We start from the raw sequence: 24,571 nt of genomic DNA, 5'->3' as shown, positions 1-24,571 counted from the left end.
AGCAGAGGAAACAACAGAAGGAAAGAAGAAGGGGCTGACGTCTCACCTGCACCCAAAGAACGAAAGACCTCCTGCTAACTAGAGCCACCTCCTAAATTGAAGCATGACCACCTAAAGGTCCCCAGCAGATCACCACCCACACAGAGAAGGAGCAAATCAGCTTAATTAGCCAGCAATTTCAAGGTATTTAAATTGCCTCCAAACAGAAGTTTACTCTCATTTTCATATCTTTATGTTTCTATGGGAGGGGGGAACAGCAATTGAAGTTGCTGGGGAAACAACCATGTAATTATGTAAGTATAATTACATAAGCAGAGGGGCAATGAAGGGTTGAGCAGGAGGTTTGGCAGGGCTTTTCAAGATCGCCTTGCTCTAGTGAGTTTGCATTGCAACAGTGGCTATAGTTACAATATATCTTTCTCAGCAGACAGAGTTACACAGTTAACCTGTGGTTGCCCATTTTTACACGAGGAAATGGCTAGCTCCCTCAAAGTGTTCATTCTCCTCCAAACAGCCTCCCTGGAGGCCAAATCATCAACATACAGGCCTTTGGGGGATTTAAACCTCACCCTTCACCATGCACCATTCTAATTTCTCTGAATCTCAGATTGCTGGGCAGACTAAGCATCTGGGATGAGTTAGATAGGGAAACAAAGAAAATGAGCTTTGCAAAATTAGACTACAGACGGTTGAATGGCAGAAATAACTAATCATCACTTAGGAATTGTGGAGGCTTCACACAGCACCCCAACTTCCAGACATGTCCATCACATCCACCAAGGTAATTCTTGGACCTGTGACAAAGAACCACTTAATCTGGTCAGGGAAGATGCAGAGCTGTTGTATACAGTTGCTGATGTACCCTGCCCCATCTCCAATTCCTTCTCTAATCCTTTCCCGCACAGCAGAAGAAGTGTCAGGTCTAGAGAAAACTGGTCCATCCACTAACAAAATATAAGCCGGAAAGTTTCAACATGGCATCTGCTTGCAGACAATCAAAATCAACACAGGAAAAGTAAAAAAGGGTTTTGAGATTTTTTTTTCAGAAAAGCATAGGCATTAATTTTTAAAAACTCTGAAATCCTAGCATCTGGAGAAACTACAGTCAATTTCTTGGTTCATTTCCTTTCAATTATATATGTACATTTTGTTTACATATTAATTGTTTTTTATTTTTTAATAAATTTTATTTTATCCCAAAAATAGTGAAAGTATGCCCTCTCTAAAGAACAGGTCAAATAGGGCTGGGGATTTAGCTCAGTGGTTTCGCCACCTGCTGCACAAGCACAAGGACCTGAGTTCGATCCCTGGTATCAAAAAAAAAAAAAAAAAGAACAGGTCAAATTACAAGAAATCTACAAATAAGAAAATGGTAATGATATAAAGTGGGTTTATCAAAGTTAGTTGAAAATAACAATAAACCTTCACACAAATAAAACTATTTTTAAGCACAAGGAAGTCCAGGATAATTATAACTGAAAGTAACCTATAACAACTTTAAGAAATAATAAGCGTTGGTAAAATAACAAAGAAATGAATTCCAAAAGAGAAAAGAATGTGTGCATTTGTGTGTGTGTGTGTGTGTGTGTATGCAGAAATTGAGTATTTCTAAAATAGATAAGTACAAGATGTATGATCAGAATCTTTCCTGAAAGAGTGGAAATTGTGGTCTTAGCTCAGATTCTGTGAGAAATAGGTACCAAGGTGTGCTGAGATGTAAAGTAGATGGGCAGTTAGTGATCATTGGGTATTTTCAGAAAACATAAAGCAAAAAACAGAGGCTCTAGCAAATAATTATCTAAAAAATAGCCTGTAAGAAACAGAAGCAACTGGAAGTCCATTTGACCCAGCTATGCCCCTGCTGGGTATCTTCCCCAAAGAATTAAAAGAATCATACCACAGTGATATATGCACACCCATGTTCATAGCAGCTCAATTTGTAATAGCTAAAACTTGGAAACAGCCCAAATGCCCATCAAGTGGAGACTGGATAAAGAAAATGTGGGGTTTTTTTTAATAAAATGGAGTACTTCTCAGCCATTAAAAATGAGAAATTAGAGACATTTATAGCTAAATGGATGTACTTTGAGGAGATACTCTGAAGTGAAATAAATAGGACACACATGTGTAAATACCGAATAGTTTCTCTAGTGTGAGAACCTGAAAGTGTAAATAAGGACTAAAAGGTATAATAGATAATATGAAATAGGAAGAAAAGGGGCAAAGGGGAAGGGGAAGTTGGAGGGGTAGGGGAAAGGAAAGAAGGGAATGGAATTAACATGAGAAAATGAAAAAATGGAAACAAAGTCTTTGTGAATAGGGAGGGTTGGAGGGGTTGAAGGGAGGGCAGGGGAAGGGGGAAAAAATAAGAACCAAGAGAGATTATGTAAAGGTGCAAATTTCCAATGATGAATGTCATTATATTGTATACCTAAAATGTACCAATAAAATAAAATTTTAAAAAAAGAAACAGAAGCAAAAATATAATAAAACCATGCAAACAATCAAAGCAATAATTAAAGTCAGAAATTTGAGAAAAACAAATATGAAATCAGTATAAACTACATATTTGGCACAAATAATCAGATTAACGATACAAATACAAATACAAGTACTAAATACAGCTTTAAAATATTCTAATCATTCTAAGGATGAACAGAAGAAAAGTGTATGTGAGGAAAGGAGGGAGTAGCTAAGAACACTAAATTGCCATGTTCTGTAGAAGAAAGAAAATTTATAATGGGTGAAAAAATCAATAAATTCAAGCTTTAAAACGTTGTTTATAATTATGGAAGGAAATAACCAAAAAAAGAAGCATGTGACTAAGTGCCCTCTGTGGATTCAGCATGGTGCTGTCCCTGTTGTTATAGTGCATCTGTTCACTTTGGTGTTTGTGACTTCAATCCCCAACACCCTAGAGAACTGCAGGGAGAGCACAGTGGATGGAAGAGTTTTACTGGCTCATTTCCACCCTGTTTGAACCTTTTTTTTTTTTCTATTTGAGCCTTTTACAAAAGTTAGGTATCATTTATAATCTGAAAAACATTCAAAAACACAAAATTTAAAAAAGCATTAGAGGGCCGGGGATTTAGATTAGTGGTTCTGCTGCTTGCCTTGCAAGCACAAGGACCTGAGTTCAATCCCCGGTACCAAAAAAAAAAAAAAAAAAGCATTAGATCCTGCTCCCTGTCTACAAAATGATCTCCAGATTTTTCTCAAATGATACTATGGGAGCTCATATTTTGACCTTACCTACCTTTCCAGTATTCTCTCTCTCTGTGGATCCAGTGACCAGGATGCAATTGTATCAAATAGGAATGCACGTTCCTGTTTTCTACTCTCCTTTTGTACCATTGCTTGTACCCGATCTCTAGGCCCCCATCTCTACTTGTGATGTGGCTGCAAGAATTTGGAGATCTAGGTAATAGTGAATTAATCTTAAATGTCTCCAAACCCACCCCTGTCTGCTCACTAGCTTGTCAAAATATCTTCACCTTCTTTCTGGACCCACTTAGCATAGTGCTTTATAAAGCTTTATGGAACTATACAAAAAGCAATGTGTTTCTGGCAAGAAATTTTAGTTTCGTTACGCTTCTATTTATTAAATTTATATAATTATGTTGCCTTGTGATAACAGAAATTGTGTCATGGAGAGACTTTGAATTCCAAGTGAGTTTTTCCTGATAATGTAGGACACAAAGTAGTCTAGGTGCAGGAAAGTGAAAGTTAATTTAGCAGTAGCAATAGCAGTCTCTCTCTTTCTCTCTCTCACTCTCTGTCTCTCTCTCTCTCTCCCTCTCTCGTGTGTGTGTGTGTGTGTGTGTGTGTGTGTGTGTGTGTAATTTGCCACTGCAGCATGGGTAAATTGGCTCATGTTTAGTAATTGGTTTTCTTCTCGGCAAATGATGGTAGCTTGAAACTCCTACAATGTCCTTTAAAACTTATACTAATCTTTTTCCATCTCATGACTAAATATTTGACTTTTTTTTTCTGGTACCTTGGATCAAACTCAGGACCTTGCCCTTGTCAGGCAGGCGAGGCACCACTGAGCTACACACCCCCCTTTATGACATATGTTTTAGACTTTTATATTTTTGTGAAAAACAGTATTAGAATTCTATTTATGTCACCTTTACTGGGGGAATATTATATTCTGGATTGTACAAGTGGCTGTAAAATTCTACAAATAATAGGACATTAAAACATGGGTCTACTTTCACATTTAAAAACCCTAAATATACTCAAAATTAAGAAGATTATGATTCAGAATACAGAATAAATTTTGCCTGGCTTTACATTCAGAACAGAACATTAAACAATTAATACATTCTATATGGTAGAATATATATTAATATATTCTATATAAAAGTCAATTTAGCATGGACTAAAAAATAGTAATTTTACAAAATTATAAAATTGAGCTAGATTTTCAGTGAAAACGTGATCATGTTGTATACATCTGAAAGTAGACACAATGGGAAAAACCTATGAGGTTCTAGTCTCCTTGCTTTTTAGCGCACGCTAAGATGTGGATATTTACAGACTGTGTACTTAGTTCCTTCCACATGTAGTAACTATGGGATTTCTTAATTTAGCTTGTGCCATCTCCATTCGTTTCTCTGCACATGGATGAGAGACGGCCATTTGTCAGAAATTGTCGTGTACACTGTTTCTTTGCAATACCTGCAAATATTTCAGCTACCAGGGGAAAAGACTGAAAATATTTTCCAAATTCTGATCATCTGCTTATTCCCTTCAGATTTCTCAGAGGAGGCTGTCAGAAAATCTTTTTCCTTTTCTGAATTTGTACTCTTAAATAAGAGAATACCACCCCCCTTCCACAATGAGGAATGAACTCAGGTTTTTCTCTTCTTTCTTTCTTTCTTTCTGTTTTTCTTTTTTTTTTTTTTTTTTTTGAGATAGTGTCTTGCTAAATCATTAAGTTTCCTAAGTTGAGCTCAAACTCACTATCCTCCTACTTCAACCACCCAAACAGTTGGAGCTTACAAGTGTATACCACCACATCCAGATGTTTCCTTCCTTGCTATAAAAATAGGATTTTTCCCAAAAGAATAGCAAAGAGATTTTATTCAGCAAATTTGACTGTTTGATATTTTCTCCAATCACATTTCTTGGATTTCTTGGAGAAACTATAACCTTGGTTATGTACTCAAGCATTCACCATCTGTTAAAGGATACTTTTATTTGCAAAATTATCCAGGTCTTGAAATAAACCATCTCCAGTTTCATCATCAGTGTTCATTACAAATGCATTGTCTATGGTCAGAAATAAATGGTCAAAATGACATCATTTATTTTTCATGATATGATCTATTTATTTTTTCAGCATGTGATTATGAAGAGAAAGCAAAACTATGTGTAAATTTTATGAAACATATTCCATTGCTACTGAAACTGCACATATAATTTTATATTCTACAAATAATTGTCTCAGCTATGGTTGGGGAATCTAGACATAGGTTTTTTGTTTTGGTTTGGTTTTTTTGATACTAGGGATCAAACTCAGGACCTGCGTTTGTGAGGCAGGTGCAGTGGCACTGAGCTAAATCCCCAGCCCAGCCCCTATAAAAGTATTTTTAAAATCATGTCACTCAGAATTATAAAATTTTGTAAATTACTTTATTCATTTAAATCATTTAAATTTTGCAGATAAAAATGATCAAAATCATCATATCACTTAATTTTATACAAATAAATATTTTGGAAGATAAATTTCCTGTGTCAAAAAAAAAAAACCTATGAAAGAAAAAACCATCTTTTCATTTAAGTTTTTAAGTTAATTTTATTGGTACATTTTAGGTATACAACATGACATTCATCTTTGGAAATTTGTACCTTTATGTAATCTATCTTGGCTCTTATTTTTTCCCCCATTCCCCTGCCCTCCCTTCATCCCCTCCCTATTTACAAAGACTTTGTTTCTATTTTTTCATTTTCTCATATTAATTCCATTCCCTTCTTTCCTTTCCCCTACCATCTTTTCATTTAGATGACTACCTTGTCTTGCCATTTACCTTTGAAAGAATATTTTGTTATATTTTCTAGCAAAGGTGAGAGATTTCAGTAAAGTAAAACAAAGAAGTTTTTTCCAAGAACTGATCAATCCATTATTCACATTTGTGATATAAAATTAGCCTAGAAAAAAATAAAAAATCAGAAAGAATGACACAGAAATTCTATTATGGCCAAGAGTTAATAAAGCCTCTTACTGCAGGAAAAAAGTGACAAGATTATAGAGGGAATAAATATGAAGACTACAAAGAGTTGATGTTTTAAAGAAGTAAGCTTCTCTTTACTGGAGAGTTTTAAAAATCACTCAAGATGGGTGTAAACAGAGCATTTACTACAAACATATACTAATAAAAGAAAAGAAAAAAATCTGGAGCTACCTGGAAATTTTATGTGTTCCAAAATTTGCTAAAGCTTCATGCATCTTCCAAAAGAAATAATCTTAGGAGTTAGCTGCACAAAGATGGAAATTTGAGTTGTGTTCATTAAACCATTGCCAAACAATAAAATCTTCTTCTTAACAACACGTAAAAATAGGTCCTAGATGATTTAAAATATAAGGCTTTTATTCATTCCCGCTCTACTCTCTTGAGTGTGATCTATTGTCTTTTTTATTCCCCAAGATACCCAGATTCTCATTTTACTAACCACAATGTGTCTTGTCACCCATGAAATTTGGAGGCAATCAATAGCCTCCGTATTCCAGAAGTGGCCTCATTTGGGTCCTTTACTGGCATATTTTATCTGCTTGATAGAAGCATGGAGTCAGAAATAGATATATGACCAAGCCAGTGAAATAAACCATCATCTCAGACTATTTCCCAGTCAAATATGCATCATCTCCCCTACCAGGCTTTAGAAGGAAGTGGGTGGTCATTCTGTGGCTGGTGGCAACCCTATTCCAAACACAGCCAAATGATGGTAATGCTGTCACCAGAGCTATGCTCTACTATATGCACTGCCACATGTAGCTACTGAGTGCTTGAGATCTAACTAGTCCAAAATGAGTTGTGTGGTGTGACTCACACAACAGATCTGAAGATACATCATAAAAAACATGTATCTCATAAGTACTTTTATATTGAACTGCTAATATTTTAAATAGATTGGATTAAAATATGCTACTAATTCCACCACTTCCTTTTTGTATTTTTACTGTGGCTAACAGTAAATTTTAGGTTACACTTGTGACTCTACTACTTGTATTGGGCCAGCACTCTTGGTTTGAGCAAACCTGATGCTGATGATGTTCTTGGTGCCCAGAGAAACCATCTCTAAATGTAACCAACCTATGCATTTTTAAGGAGGCATTTGTCAAGATTTTCTAAATCAGTCTATGTTTATATATTTGATAACTTTCCAGCAAGATCACCCAATCTAATACTCTGTCATTTATATTTTACCTGATTTTAGATTTATTTGAAAAAATGTGAAGGTTTTTACTATATTTCTTTTAGATTTGTGATCATTTTCGATTAATATTACTATTGCACAGAGCTTAAAATTTTAGGACAAGCATATTTCTAAATTTGGATCTAAAATATCAAATGTATAAAATGATATTAAACTGTTTATAATTTTTGATGTCTCTAACATCACAGCAGATTACAAGTTAATTGTTGATATAAAAATGACAAATAAACATGGACATGAGAAAATTGATGCTTGTAAAGAATTCTGTGATTCTTAGATATGAAATGTAGACTTATTTTAATTGAAGTTTTAGCTTTGCCTTCATGAAACATAATGCATTTTGTGTATTTTTATATGCATAAATAAATCACTGTCATGACATTATAACACCAAAAAATACATTTCATTATTTTAACATAAAATATTACAGTGTATTTGTATGGATGTAAAGTTGTGATTATTTTTTTTAAAGTAAGTGAAAATGACTATCAATCATCATTTTATGATGGATTACATTTTATTCCTATCAAAAAAATTCATTGGTGCATTTAATTGGATTCATAAGATATTCCTGAACACCTATCAAATATGACAGCGTAGCTACTCCGTAGGGAGGAAAAGATTTAGTTCCATAAGATGGAGAATTCTTGCTTTTACTTAAGATTTTCACCCAGTGTTTTTGAAAAATTAAAGGAAGATTTATCTGATTTTATATTTTCATGGTCATGGATCATTGACTCATAGAAATGCAGGTAAAATTGACTTTACTATTTCTTTTGTATAATTAGAAATTCTAGACTACAATTATTTATCAACCATGCTGATGTTGATAATGCAATTAAAAATCTGATTCTACAAATACTAAGGCAAATATTTAAAATGAAAAGCATAACTTTATCCTATTTACTGTAAGTAAAATATACTCAATGTCCTTTTGATGGGACAGCAAATGACAGGCTTTGGAGAGTTGCTTTTTCCATTATTGCTGCCATATGATTTATACAGTTCAGAAAATGCTTCAATTTTCCAGAACTTTTATATGCATACTGAAAGCCCCACATCAATAAAATTTTTACTGACATATTAAAGGACATAAGATTATTTGTTTGGAACTGGAACCTAAAAAGATCATTTGAATGAGGTCTTATTGAATATCTCATTCATCAAATCTGGAATTTAGTTCTAAACACAGGTCTGCAGTAATGCATGTTGGTACAACAAAAGCACATTTTTAGATATTGGACATTGAAATTATATTGATTATGTTTTTCCCAGTCATCTATAATTATTTTCTCAGAGTTTATGACTATAGTGTTCTCTGTCTAAATTTTAATAAAAACTTTAACAACCTTCATTCTGCAGCAAAAGCCACTGTGTTTTAACAAAGAAAGGGATATACACGCCCAAAAAATATTGAAGAGAGACAAGACGTTAAATCAAGGACAGATTTTCCCCTAAATTATGTCAGTTATTGGATTCTTCTCCTAAGAATAGATTTATGTACTATCAGTGTATGGATTTGTAGATCTGGAAACTACTAGAATTCTCCTTTTTGTTCAGTTGCCAAATTTAAAACTCAGTCTTTTCATCACAATGTTCATTGTGACCATATTTCTTATCTTCTTCCTGACATTATTTTGTCCATTACATTACTCCTTTCTCAATTGCTTCATTTCCTATTATTTATGCTGTGTTGACTAATATATTTTGTGGAAAGAGGCTTGGTATGCAGTCATGAAATATGAGTCTTAAAATGGTTTTCTAGCTCTGTTATAAAGGTAATAATCTCTCAGAGTTAAACCTTCAACTAAAGTCATACTCAAGCTGAATGCCAATTAAAATAACTTCAGGGTAATATAATAGAACTGGAAAAGTTAACACTTCTTAGTTCTAAGATTTCTCTTATAAATTGGAGTAGGAAAATTTAATAAGTAGAATTATTCTGGGTACTTTAATATTTTTAATAGTTTTCTACCTGTAGTGATTATAAAAATTGCCCTAGAATGCATAATTTTAATGCAGATGTAACATATTTTGGTCAGTTCAAATGTTAAGTATTTGCACTAGTAATAAAGTGGATTTAACTCTCTGAATTCCTTTTTTTAAATGTGTAGAATAAAATTCTAGCAGGAGGAACCAGTTTTATGGGTACTGGAGTCTATCCATATTTAATATAAATATAGAAAAGTTGGCATATATATAATTGTACTTTTCTAAAATGTTTATTATGTAACATTAAAACAAATCTACACTTTGTTTTATCACAAATTCTAAGAAAAGCTTTCAAATTATAACTTTTATGTACTATCTCATACATGGAAATAGTTTCCAAAATGTTAGCTGTTTTTAATCCAATTAGTGTGGTATGACATAGATAATATATTTCTATCATATTATGTGATATATAGTATACTAAAATTATCAGTAAAGTGAAAAACAGTTATACTAGAAAAGGAAAGAAATCAATAATATGTTTTTATATGAAATAGAAAGAAAGAATTCTAGTCTCCTCACTCCAGTGACTTTGAAGTCACATTAAATAATCTTTTAAATCAATCTATTGCAGCTCATTTCTGGCCTGTAAAATTATCTCCCAAACAAATCAATCATTTTTCCTAAGAGACTAGTTTATTCCTTTTTCTCTAAATGAAAAAGTAAAGTAAGCCCAGGATATTTTGTACATTTTAGAAATAACAGCACTGAGAGAAATATTTAAAGTAGCATTAAATAGGATAGCGTCCGGTCTAAAGAGAAGGTAATGGTGGGCAGTAGTACCAGTTCAAACATTAAAGGATGTGGCTAGTTCAAACATCATTATTCTAGTCAGTTAGGGGAAAAATTATAAAATTGAACTTTATAAGTCCAAGATGAAGCTTTAAAAAGAAAAAGACAATATAGGATGTATCCAATCCAGGGAATCTGTGACAAGTATCATATCATCCATGCTGACATCTACCACTGGTTTAATATCTCGTTTGATATTTTTGGTCACACCACCACTCCACAGCAGAACAAAATCACCCAGTACATCTTGAAACCATTGTTGACACGAGGTTTTGTACTGCAAAGCACAAAATGCTGGTTATAATGCCTGTATCACTTTCCACTTTTTACCAAAAATGTTATACATTGACCAACTCAAACTATGCAAGTTTATAATGTAGTTCTAGCCAATTATTGGGTGACTAAGTATAAATATTAAGTAAAAATAGGCAAATATAGTTTTGGTAGGAGAAAAAATGATAGTGAAAATCAGGGAAAATGTGAAATATACAGCAAGGGATTTCTTTTCATGGAATAATGCAAACATTTATAAAAACACATGCAAAAGAAAGAAGAATGCTTGGATCATGCCAAGTTTTCTCCAACTGGTACTTTTTTATTGGTGGAAATGGGAAAGTCTATTTGGCTTACATGGAAGTACCAAGACTACCTAAAACCTAATGTTCTGCCAAATGTCATATGGGTGACACTGATCACACAGTGCTATGTATGAACTAGGTATTGTTGTATGAAGAATGCACTAAAGATAAACTTCAAGTGATGTGAAAGGGGATATGAGATGCAAACAGTTTCTGAGTGCAGTTACCAGATATGTATAGGAGAGATTATTGTATGCTTGAAAGAAGAGATGTTTTTCTTGCATCTTTTCGCAGACATTGAGAAGGGGTCAGGAACAATTTATCTAAAATTGTATGATGGGGGAGGAGTTGAGCAGTGTCCAAAATGCAACACAAATTTCTCTTAGTCTAGAATAATGATTCTCAACTTGATATTGAACCAAAATAAAACATAACCGCAAATCTTGGTCTCAGGAGGTGCCCTTCCAATAACTCATTCCTACCTACACAACTCTGTTAGAACTGCTATTCCAATTTTCATATCATGGATTAGTTTACCCTGACTTTTTAGTTGTATACAAGTGGAAACATGCAGTATGCAATTCTTTCTGAGTTCCTTTATTTAATAAGGATATTTTTCTGCAGTGTGTATCTTAGTCACTTTCTTGTCACTGGGACACAGCACTCAATATTAAGGATTTAGAGGACAAGTACTGAATATTTTGGCTCAAAGTTCCAGAAGTTTCAGTCTATGGTTGGCCAACTCCAATGCAGAAACCAAACAGTGGCAGGGCCAGTGGGAAGAAAGCTACTCAGGTCATGGCAGCCAGGAAGCTGAGAGAGAAAGGAGCTTTGGATAGAAATACACTCTTCCAGGTCATTCACTTTGCACAGCACATTTAGCTATAAACTCATCTGTGGACCAACCCACCGACCAGTGTAGCATCCCTGTGATCCAGTATCTTCCAAACACATGAGACTTTGGGGGGAAATTTCAGATTAAAACTATGACAATGTGTTTGCATGTAGCAGTCGTTTGTTGATTCTAATTTATTCATAGTAATTAAAGTGTAAATATGTAGTATTAATGTATCAGTTGCATTATAAATGGACATTTGGAGTATGTAAAATTCTTGTCTATTCTGAATAGTTCTGCCAGGAATATTCTTTACATATATTTTGCTGTGAATATATGCACAATTTATATTAAATATATACCTAGCAGAAACTTCTGGATTATCAAGTATGAGCATTTTCAGACTTAGAAGATATTTTGTTTTTCCAAGTGGTTCTATCTGTTTCTATCCACAAAGCAGAGTATGAAAGTTTCACTTACTTCTCATTCTTGCCAATAGTTGATATTTAACCTTTTTTTTTCTTTTTCTCATTAAGTTTTCTGGTACATTCTAGGTATAAAATTCAGTTACATTCATTGTTGGGATCTTGTACCTTTTCATGATATATCTTGGTTCTTATTTTTCCCCACTTCCCTGCCCTCCCTTCAACCCCTCCACCCTTCCCTATGTACAGAGACTGTGTTTCCATTTTTTCCTTTTCTCATATTTTTTTCTTTTCCCTTCTTTCCTTTCCCCTACCCTTCCCACTTCCCCAACTCCTTTAGAGGTTCAAATGATATAATTGATAATGTGAAATAGGATATTTTACCTTTTTAATGCTAGCTATTCTGATGTTTCAAGTGGAGCATTTGTGATTTCAATGAACATCTAGAATTGAGAACAGAAATTAATATCTCCACCCTTGAACCAATCCCAAGAGTAAGTTACAGTGACTCCAGAAGAGGAAATAAAAGAGAAGTGGGATACAGTTAATCCTGCCATCTGTTGGTGCCTTACCTCTTCCTCCACATAAAAGCAAAAATATAGGAGACAACTATTGGGCCAGTTTTCAAATCATAGGCTACTCTTGTTTCTACTCACTAGTAAGAAGATGCCTTCATATTTCCCCAAAAGTCTTTCCTAATGAGCTATAACAGTACTCTGAAGTGTGAGAGGAAAGGATTTGATTTTTGAATGCTGATTCCTAGATTTTAAAATTTACATTTACAGTACAACCATCAAAAATACATCAGCTGTGTCAATGGGTATTGGACACACAAAGAACCATGAGGTAAAAATGTACAGCAGGGGTTTTGTGCCTTTAATGATTTGTTTAGGCATCAAAGAAAAAAACTTGATTATTTTCTACCAATTATGTTTTTGTGTATTTTTATTTAAATATTTATACAAGACAAGGAATAATCCCTACATATATTTTAAATGGTTTTCACATGCATAAAAAGTAAATTATAACTTGACATGGAGACAATCTAAAAATCAGTTGATTTAAGATTAATTTTATAACCTGATACCTGTATTCTCAGATTTTGGATTTTTAACATGTAAATTATCTGAAAAAATATTTTATTTTTCATTATTTTAAGAAGCTTCTCAAAATTTTATAGAATTACTGTAGTTCCTCTAATATATCTTCAACAGATAGCTGGGGATTTGGGCAGTTAAGTAACAATTATAATAGAGATACTATAATCAACCAAAATTCATATCATTCTGTTTTAGACCCTGGACTTGATCCAGGAAGAGAGAGAAAGAGAGAGAGAGAGAGAAAGAGAGAGAGAGAGAACTACTAACAGTATTTTGTATAATTAATTAATTTGCCTGAATAGTTAAGTTCTGGCAATAAATTGAGAATTTCTGGTCTTTTGTCAGGGCATTAGTTTATTTATAAAAATCATTTTCAGCTTAAGCTAATTCTTATTCTGAATATAATCTTTAACGTAAGAGAAGTCAGCTTTATGAAAAAATATATTGAAATAGGTTAAAAATAATGTTACATTACTTACAAAAACTGATAGGAAGTGTCTGATTAATGAGATAAATTAATTTTTCTCATAACTCAAACACAATAGACTCTTGCTGTTATGATTGACATATAAAATGTCCCTCAAAGATCTCACACATTCAGAAATGGAGTGTTTGGAAGGTGATCCATGGATGGGTTCATAGTTGAATGTGCTGTTAGGAGGTGACATACAAGAAGTATGTCACTGGAGTGTAATCTGAAAGGGTATATTCTTGTATCCCGCTTTTCCCTTCTCTCTCTGGTACTTTCTCTCTCTCCTCTCTCTCTCTCTCTCTCTCTCTCTCTCTCTCTCTCTCTCTCTCTCTGTGATTCCTAGCCATCATGGATTGAGCAGCTTTTCTTTTCTTTACGCTTCCACCATGCTGTTTTAGCCTTGAAGCCAGCTAACCATGAACTAAATGCTCTGAAACTATGAGCCAAATAAACCTTTCCTCCTTAATTTTGCAAGTGTCAGGTATTTTGACATAGTGATGAGAAGGCTGGGGCTTCTTGCAATGAGAATAAAGAGAGGGATTCCATTCCTTTGTGTAGAAGAATAGGGAGATAGAATGGAAGTTTCTGATGTTATGCAACGATAAAAATTAAGCAGTAGTGGTGAGCCCAGCATTAAGATAACATTAAGCATATGATCCATTAAAACCTGGCACTTCACCAGTAGCAAGGAAAGCTGTCCAAGAGTGACTGACTGATCATTTGGAACACTGGCAAAGTGGTGGCATAAAACAATATGCATTAGTATAGGTAGAAAGCTCAAATTGTAATCATAATGCTTCTGAAATACACCCATGCCAGTAAGAGAATCATCAGGTAATGAAGGCAGACTACTTGATGAGAAATAGCTTTCTCATTTGCTTCTTTAATATGCCCCAATTTGCAAATTAGCAGTGTAAAAATTGGTTCAGCTGTCCTGTGTTTTCATGTTCAGCAGACTATCTCATGAAATAAAGAAAAGGGTTTCCTATGCATAACTCCAGTGTGGAAATAATGTGACTCATAAAATGCAATAGAATCTGTCATTTCAACTCAGCAAGCATGGAATCACCAATAGAAATTTCCTTAAAATACAAAATTAGTGACATTTACTACAATTACATTAAAGATGTTTTCTATTACTTTTTTTAAAAATTCTGTCAAATAAAATTGACAAAGACCATATATTTGAGCTATAAACATAATCATAAGAATCTAAGTATATGTAACCTTGGCAAAGCTTCCTAAATATTTATAAAATACCTCTATCCTAAATAAGATAGATGGATGACCATTATAGCTGTGTGCATCTGAGAAAAAAATATGAAAAAATTAATTATCTCTTTATCTTGTAATAACAGAAGACAAGAAACTGCTATTTATTTTACACCCGTTTTGCATTGTAGTGATAAATAACTGAACACAGAGGTTTTGTGTGTTGCCAAAATTAACATTTTATGCAAACATTTTATAAACATATTTGGTGATATTACTTTTGCTGAAGTAATCCTATCAATTCACCATTCACATTCAACCAGATTAAATATACTAATCTAGGGGGTGATGTGTATCTGATATGGCTAACCACTAAGATATCAGCTGGAACTATCTAAATTTTATGTTTAGAATAAATTTTTAAACAATTTTTCTTCCTAACTTGATTATCTACCAAGTGCTATGTCATTAACTACCCTACAAGACAGTAAGCAACCTGGGGGATGCTGCAGGGTTAGTCTGAGTTTCTACTCCAATATTTCTAAAAAACAAAAACACCTCTCATTCACTGTGACTTCAAATGCAGTTACTACTGGCACTACTGACTTTCCTTTGTTGCTACAGTGGACTAACAAGTTCAGGGTCCTCAGAGTTGAAAGAGGGATACAGGTTAAACTCTAAATCCTTTCTCAGCTGTGATCAGAGACTTTCTCAATGGACAGGATGTCTCCTAATTCCACAGAAGCAGAATGAGGCACCTAATGCAATTCAAAAATTTAGTTATTTAGAACCTTTAAATTACAAAATTTTGGAAGTATTTATACTTAATTTTGCTATTTAATTAGAGTCTATGGAAGAATGTTTAAATTTCTAAAAACCCATCTGTTTGTTTTCTTATTTAGCAATGTAAGCTATGGTGCAAGGTTGTGTTATGGTTATGAGCTGTAGCCTCTTGTGTAAGAGAATCTCACCCCTCAAGACTAAGAGCACTCAATTCTTTCAGTCTTGTAATTACAACACATTACATGCTTTTCAAGATTCTGTTGTCTGCAGTTGTTTTGGTAAATAATCCTTCAGGAAATACTTTAAAAATAATTCACATTATAGAAAAAGAAATAAAATTCTCCATTAAAAATTAGTAAACTAAACAAAGATTGCCTAATTGGAAATGATGAATAAAGGCAAATATATATCCAACTTTATAGTCAATCACCTTCTAAGAAATGTAGAAATGTGTCCAATATGTTAGAGCAGTTACTTGTAGCATCATTTTACTTTATCACATTAAGTCTCTTATTTTTTATGAAAATAGTACTAGAAGATTGAGAGATTGTATTATGTGTAAACTGTTTCACAGGCAGCAGATGTCCAATAATTCATCGAGAGATTGACTTACAGTTCTCATGTGAGTTTTCAAACATTGACGACCTTCAAGTTATAGATTTTTGAATTTTAATACAAACACAGAGACATCCATTTAATTTAAAAAAGGATCCATAAATAAATTTAGCCTCTGCAAACAAAAGGAACCACTTTAAGCACGCAATATTTTTCCTGTCTTCAAAAAATTTATATCCAATAGATAGTCCAAACATACAGAAAGTGGTGAATGATACAGCAACAGTACTGGCAGCAAAGGCCACACTCTAATAATCACACGAGTGCTCCCATGAAGTAATCTGCTATTAATTAGCATTAGCTTCACATAATTCCAATATGGATGTACTGGTACCTAATGATCAAAAAAATAACATTTTACATTAAATAGTTTTTCTTTCAAAAGCACATTTAAGAGTCCTAGAAGTCTGAGGAACGAGTTCACACTCAAATTTTTCTCACCTTTAAAAAACACCACATTAAATTATTTAACTGGCAAGTGACTGAACCAGAATTTAATCCCAATTCTTCTGAGTTCTTTCCACTACTAGAGAAAAAGGCAGGATTAAAAAAAGGGGTAGCACTTTCCTAAAATCTCTCCTTAAAAAGGGGAAAATTAAATAAGAAATAAAAGAAGAAATGACATTTTTGTTATTCCTTGAAAGAAAAATGTATCTGTACTAACAATTACAAGACTAATGCTTAATGGGATTGAAAAATAAAAACCACATTTATCAAAATTAAGTAATCTTCTCTGATTCTGATGAGAAACTGATATCAGAGACCAAATTTAGCCAAATACTCTTATCCCCATTTAATCTCACTTGTTCTGTCCTGATAAAGAAAAGGTAGCATTTATGCACAATGAAATACTACTCCGCCATGAGGAAGAATAAACATGAAGCATTCATAGGTAAATGGATGCACCTCAAGACCATAAGGTTAGGTGAAATAAATCAGACACAGAATCCTAAATATCACATGGTTTATATTATATGAGAAACCTAAAATACAAATAAAGAGTAAATTAAAAGATAGATAATAGGAAGTAAGGAGATTTTTTTCAAAGATAAAAGGGGAAGAGGAACAAGAGCTGGAGGAAGGGTGGAGTGACTGAAGGGAATGGGATTAACAACGTATTGAAGAAAAGTGGAAGTGGAGCTTTTGCAAATAGGAAGGAGAATAAGAGTTGGAGGGATCAGAGAGGGATGGAATAGGAAGGGTATAAAAAAATGAGATGTGTTATGTACATGTACAAATTCCCCACAGTAAATGTAATAATTGTGCACTACAAATAAATACTAATAAAATAAATAAATAACTCATAAGGATACATGGCAATTGCTACCCCAATACCCTTTTATATGAATTTTTCCTTTTGCATAGTAAATTTATGAAACAATCTGGTGAGTCTCACTGTTATCCTCACTGGGTCCTGCCCTCTATTCTCGTGACCTGGCTCCCTTCTTCATGTCTAGTCTCCACAATGTGGGCAGTACTTCTCAATTTGTAAATAGTTTCACCAACTGTCCAAATACACTTTAGCTGAGTTTCTGAAAACTGACCTGCTTTTCTGTGTGTTCCAGGGTAAGCCCTCTCTCCCTAACACATGCCCTTATTGATGTCATTATTCAAAGAAAGGAATTATACAGAAAATGAAGGCCTATTTTCAAACTTGACAAAATATATATTTTCATCATTATGATTTTCAAGTCCTGGTGGTATAAGAATTGGCAATGTCTATTTTATTAACTGGGATTTTAGGACAGATAAGCCAAATAACTTGAGTACCACTTTACTCTTCATCACTACATTCATGATCCCCTGTTCACAGATCTGATGGAAAGGCCATTATTCTGGGTATTGAGAATCCTGGGATTTCATCCCCTCTTGGTCATTAACCTCTTAAACACCTCTGGACAAGTTGATTATCCACTCTGAACTGTTCTCACATAAGATACACACTGGATAATAGCAAAGGTCATTTAAGTTTGAAAATGCTTATAGCCCTTCAATTTTTTTCCCATTCAGACTGCTTTACAATGGTTTTAGAAACTTTAGTCCTGTATGTGAGAAGGATATGAAGATCCTTCTGTACAGCTAAGGGTTTATTTATATTAGAACTATGTAAACATTGCATAAGAACATTTTACAGAACTTACAGTGATACATTGAAAGACAGTGTCAACTAGTTGCCAGTGAAAGCAAAAACAGAAAAGACAAAACTCTTGGAACAACGTTGCTTAATGTAAGATCTATGCAAAGTGCCAGTTCCTTCATAATGCAAACTTACTTGTTTAGTGATACTTATTTAGTGATTCTATTTTGAAATCTTATCAGTTTGGCAGAGCAAGAACTTTTTGCTGCACTCCAAGTAAAGATATTTAATGAGAAGTTTTATCTGCTTTTAACTCTCTCCTACCAAGTGGGAAAGAAGAGATAAATAACTTTATGTATCTTCCCAGGCTTATTTTTCCCTGAGTAATCGAACTGTGGAAAGCAGCCCCTGACCATGTATGGAATGAGTGAGCCACCCGACTGTGAACCGCAATTATCCTGTAACTGAGGGCCTGGAGTACTTTCTAGAAGAATGAGCTTTCTGCCTGAAGTGCTTCTTTCAGAAAAAGGAGAAATGAAATGTCACAGCAATTATCTTGGCAGTGGACAGCACAGGGGAAGCTGGCTGTAGCCAGTGTCCCAATTACTGGATTAGGCAGAGAGATAGATCCCAGGAATTCCTGTCACTTCAAGATGAGCTTAGTGACAGCATGATAGAAGCATGAGAATTCCTAAGAACATTCCTGGAAATAGGCAAGTGACCCTGGTTTGCTTCACAGGAATGCTTTCAAGTCCACATTCACCAGCACTTTCTCTTAGTCCCAATTTGATTCTGCCATTCCGCATAATGAAAAATTGTTGCTGAGAATTTGTCTGCAGGGACAGGAGCAGAGTGCTCTCTTCCCCATTCCCCTAAATTCTAATTACTCAGTATATAAAAGTCTAACAAGGGATCTGGCAAAATGAGAGCAGTTTCTGCCTCTTGACTTTCACCTGCACTTCAGCCTTCTAAGTACCTAAGACTGCACAATCTTTGACAGCACCTTTCAGTCTCAGGGGTCTTGCAGGTATTAACACCCATATCCTTAAAAGTAGAATATGCTGTGCACAAATCACTTCTACAAACACCAGTCTTGCTCATGACATAAAGCTTATAAGAAGATTGAAGTCACTAGGAATTTCCTGTCATGAATGAGTTTGGAAAGTGTCCACGTTGAATTAGCACAGGTTTACATGTGCTGGACAAAGGCACAGTCAGAAGCCCCATGGTGTGAATCCAGCTATAAGACTGTGGGTGGTGATGGTTTTTCATTCTCTTACTCTTGTCTTTAGCATCCTAGAACAATGAAGCTATTAAATGTTTCATAACTTCTCCTAAGGGAGATATCCTGAGCAGAGGGAACAGTTTATAGAAAAAAGTATCAGAAGTCTGATTAAGTGGCTTTTTTAAAAGTGGCTTCAAGATTCTTGAAAACAACTCCTATGTGAGTGCTGTATCTGACTCAGTTGGACTATTATGGTTGATATTTAAAACGGCCCCATAAAAGGGCTTATGTTGAGGGCTTAGTTGCTGATGAGCTTTTGGGAAGTGATTGAAATGTGAGGACTCCAACTTCACCAGCTGGATAGACTATTGATGAGATCATAAATTTTTTTTTGGTACTGAGTATCAAACACAGGACCTTGAGCTTGCAAAGTAAGCGACAACACCACTGAGCTAAATCCCTGGCCAATGAGATCATAATTTGATGGCATAACTGAGAGGTGTAGAAATAGGAGCTGGGGCCCAGTGGGATGGGATAGACCACAGGGGCAGGATCTTGGGAACTGCATCTGTCCCTCAAACCTTTCCTCTCTGGCTCTATTCCCTTTCTTTGCTTCCAGCTACTGTAAGGTGAGCAACTTTCCTATTCCACACCATTCTTCTGTGTGTTCTGCATCAACACAGATCTAAAGCAAAAGAGCCAGCTGACCATGGACAGGAACCTTAAAACTATGAGTTAAAGTAAAACTTTCTTCCTTTCAGTTTTTCTCAAGTATTTTGTCACAGCAACAGCAAGCTGACTGACCTGTGCACTATAGTGATTATCTTCACTGGAAATTGCACCTGTCTAGCAATTTCATAGACATTAATGTCATTTCTAATTATTTACTTATCCCCTGGTAGACAAAATTGCCTGTATTTATCATGAAAGAATTAGAAGTCAGTCATTTGCACCTGCACAGAGCCTCCTCCAGCTGATAGTGCTGCTTACCGAGTGAAAGGAAGAGAACAAGATTTAAAAATTAATTATTTGTTGGCATTGAGCAAAGGGTTGTATCCTTTTTATGGTAGTAAAATATGGCCAGCATTGTAGTCAGATAATTTTACCCATGGAGAATGCATATTAAGTATAAAAACATGAAGCAAAAAAGTAGACGTATATATCACTGGTTGTTTCCTTTTCTTTTTTCCCCATTGTTATTCCACTACCTGAAATTACCACACACTATATATAAGCCATATCTCATTTACTGGATTTCTTCTTTAAAGTAGCATTTTAATTTTCATTCAGAAAACCTATACTGTTGTTATAAAGTAGCCTGAAGACATTAACAGCTTGAAATGGCATTGACCTTTACAGCACATCCTTATACAATGAGGCAGAATATAAAGAAAATAGAGGCAGAAACCTTCCATTTTGTTAGTGCTAGAAGGAAAACAGCACAGTTTTTAATATTTGCAACTTTTTTCTTTTTCTGTGTTTCTGGCGATTGAACTTAGGGCCTTAACCCTGAGCTATATCTCCAGCCTTTTTTATTTTTTATTTTTCTTATTTTGAGACAGGGTCTTTCTAAATCTGTAATTTGACCAGAGTGGCCTCAAACTTGCAGTTCTCCTGCCTCCGCCTGCCAGAGTACTGGAGTTACAGATGTGTACACCACACTCATCTAATAATAATTTTAAAAATATACAGAATAGCCAGGTGTGGTGGTACATGGCTGTAATCCCAGCACTTAGGAGGCTGAGGCATGAGCATCACAGGCTTGAGACCAGCTTGGGCTACATAGTAAGTTTAGGGATAGTTTGGACTACACAGTGAGACTTTGTCTCCCAAAAAAATGGCAAAAAATTTGGCATAAGAAAATATTTTTGCAAATGTCTGCAAATAGGCTTTCTTCTGCATCTGTCAAGCCTTTCTTTGTCGCTGGTCCCCTTAGAGAGATAATTTTGACCTTTATAAATTGCCACATTTCTGTCTTCTTTTCCTTTCTGACACTATTTTCTAATCAGTACTAAAAATAATATTACATATAGTTTATTCCCCTTAGTAGTTCGGTTGCAGTACCCTTTTACTTCCTCACAGAGCCTATCAGTAACCCTGTTCTTCAAAATGAGATTTATGAAATAACACAAAACATTAAGAAAAAATTTAAATTTGGATTAGAAAAGCTTAGAAATTAGATGACAGAGCTAGAGAATTAGAAATGAAGAAGAAACCATTCTGGAACTGAAGCTTAAAAGAACACAAGTGAAAATAGATAATGCTTTACTAGAAATAAAAAGCAAAAAAAAAGAAAAAAAATTAAACAAAAAGGAAGAGATAAAAAAATAGAGATAAAGTGTCAAATATTGAAGCTAATCAAAGAAAATTCAACCTATGGATAACAGAATTATTAAAATACAATAACAAAGGAAAAAATGGAAAAATAATTTATGCAGAGTCCAAAAATGAAAACATTTAAAGTAAAAATGACCACTTTGCTTCTTTTACTTGTTTCAACATTTGCAACAATAAACAGAAATCAACTAATAATGACCAATATCATAAAGATACTGTTAAAATTACTATTTTATTTTATTTTTTTGTTAAATTCTTTTATTGGTACATTGTAGGTATACAACACAATTACATTTCTCATTGGGAATTGTACCTTTACAAGACTCATCTTGGTTCTTATTTTTTCCCCATTCCTAGCCCTCCCTTCATGCCCTCCACCCTTCCCTATTTATAAAGACTTTATTTCTATTTTTTCCATTTCTCATCATTTTTCCTTTCCCTTCTTCCCTTTCCCCTGCCCCTCCCACTACCCCTACCCCTTTGGACCTTTTCTTCCTATTTTGCATTATCAATTATTCATTCTAATCATTGGTACATTTTAGGTATACAATATAATGACATTCATCATTGGAAATTTGCACCTTTACATAATCTCTCTTGGTTCTTATTTTTCACCCTTGCCCAGCCCTCCCTTCAACCCCTCCATTCCTCCCTATTTACAAAGATTTTGTTCCTATTTTTCCATTTTCTTATATTAATCCCATTCCTTTCTATCCTTTCCCCTAGCCCTCCCATTTCCTTCCCCTTTGCCCCTTTTCTTCCTATTTCACATTACCTATTATACATTTCAGTCCTTATTTACACTTTCAGTTTCTCACACCAGAGAAACTATTCGGAATTTATTCATGTGTGTCCTATTTATTTCACTTAAGAGTATCACTTCAATGTGCATCCACTTAGCTATAAATGTCTCTAATTTCTCATTTTTTATGGCTGAGTAGTAGTCTATTTTATTTAAAAACCACATTTTCTTTATCCAGTCTCCAGTTGATGGGCATTTGGGCTGTTTCCAAATTTTAGCTATCACAAACTGTGCTGCTATGAACACGGGCACACATATATCACTGTGTTATGATTCTTTTAATTCTTTGGGGAAGATCCCCAGCAGTGGAATAGCAGGGTCAAATGGGACTTCCAGTCCTAGTTCTTGGAGGTATCTCTATACTGATTTCCACAGTGGTTGTACCAGTCTACACTCCCACCAGCAGTAGAGCAGGGTTCCTCTTTCCCCACAGACCTGCCAGCATTTGTTGTTGGTTGATTTCATGATAGCAGCCATTCTTTCTGGAGTGAGATGGAATCTCAGCATTGTTTTCATTTGCATCTCTCGAATGACCAGTGATGTTGAACATTTTTTCATGTATTTATTTGCTATTTCTACTTCTTTGTCTGAGAAATGTCTGTTCCTTTCAGTTGCCCATTTATGGATTGGGTCTTTAAATTTGGGAAGTCTGATCTTTTTAAGTTCTTTATAGATTTGAGATAGTAGACCTTTGTCTGAGGAAAAGCAGGTGAAGATTTTTTCCCACATTGTGGGTCGTCTCTTCACACTGCTGGTGGTTTCTCTTGCTGTGCAGAAGCTTTTTAAGAAGAAGAGATCCCACTTGTTGATTGTTTGTGAAAATTACTATTTTAAATAAAGAGAAAAAATATCCTTTGTGCATCAAAAAATGTAAAAGCAAAAACCATCAAACATGGGACTTGTAGGTATATGAAATTTAGATTGCCTGCCTTTTACACAGGAATATTTTATTTCAAAAGAAAATGGATTTTCAAGATACTCAAAGAAATAAACTGTGAGCCACGATACATAATAACTTGTAGAAAATCAACTAAATGACTACTGAAAATGAAAAAGACAGTATCTGAAGGCAGCTTGGCTTGACAATGTAGATACAGTAAAAAATATTTTTAAATAGATGGAAGTAAGGGCAACATATTCATGGAAACTTTGTGTGTTTTCTTGAACCAAAATTAGTGTTGGTAGTACTAGTATTGTTATTCTTAGATTATTATAGGTATAATGTAGAATAATGAATGTATAGTGTTCTAATTCTTTCATCCCCTATGTCCTTGAAAACCACTAATTACAATAATGAAAGGACTTCTGTGGCCAAATAGTTAGAGATCTCTTGTAACACAGATGACTTTATAGTTCCAAGTTCTAAATAGAAGTATGTATATGAAGTTATCAAAAATTCATACAGATATAAATTGTATGTATTATATGAGGTGTAGTTCTGTAGTAAAAGCACTTGCCTAGCATGCACAATGGTCTGGATTGGACTTCCAGCAGCACAAGAGAAAAAACAAAATAGGTAGATGTAGAGGTATAAAGATTATTTTTACATACACTGTTCTATTTGTACAGGCATTTCATTTCACTTTCTGTTAAAAGAAATCAGAGACATTTAATAAAGCTGTTTCTACATTGTACAATATTAGCCTGGAAAATGCTAATCACAAAACAGCAAGGAAATTATGAAAAATTACAAGTCATGTCAAGGACAAACAGAAGGGTTTCTCTCTGGCTAATTGTTGGCTAGTTTGAGATACAATAAAAATAAGACCATAATGGATTGAAGCATACATTTAAAATTAATGAGTTCATAACTATATTTTTAAAAAACTAATTGATCACTCTCAGAGAAAAGTGAAACAATTCACTATGTTGAAAACTGTATA

The 24,571-nt window shown here is 34.2% G+C and overlaps 1 protein-coding gene across 2 annotated transcripts in view; it reads left to right on the top strand.

Annotated features, from left to right (window-relative positions):
- Window positions 1-24,571, top strand: part of Dok6 (docking protein 6) — a 500,909-nt gene that overhangs the window by 399,587 nt on the left and 76,751 nt on the right. The gene's annotated exons all lie outside the window — the stretch shown is intronic.

This window comes from Heterocephalus glaber, unplaced genomic scaffold, assembly GCF_053883595.1.
Source record: "Heterocephalus glaber isolate CG9 unplaced genomic scaffold, H.glaber_assembly_v1.0 deba00000331, whole genome shotgun sequence".
NCBI lineage: Eukaryota > Metazoa > Chordata > Mammalia > Rodentia > Bathyergidae > Heterocephalus > Heterocephalus glaber.
The sequence above is the reverse complement of the archived record's forward strand: the minus strand, read 5'-3'. Positions and strand labels throughout refer to the sequence as shown.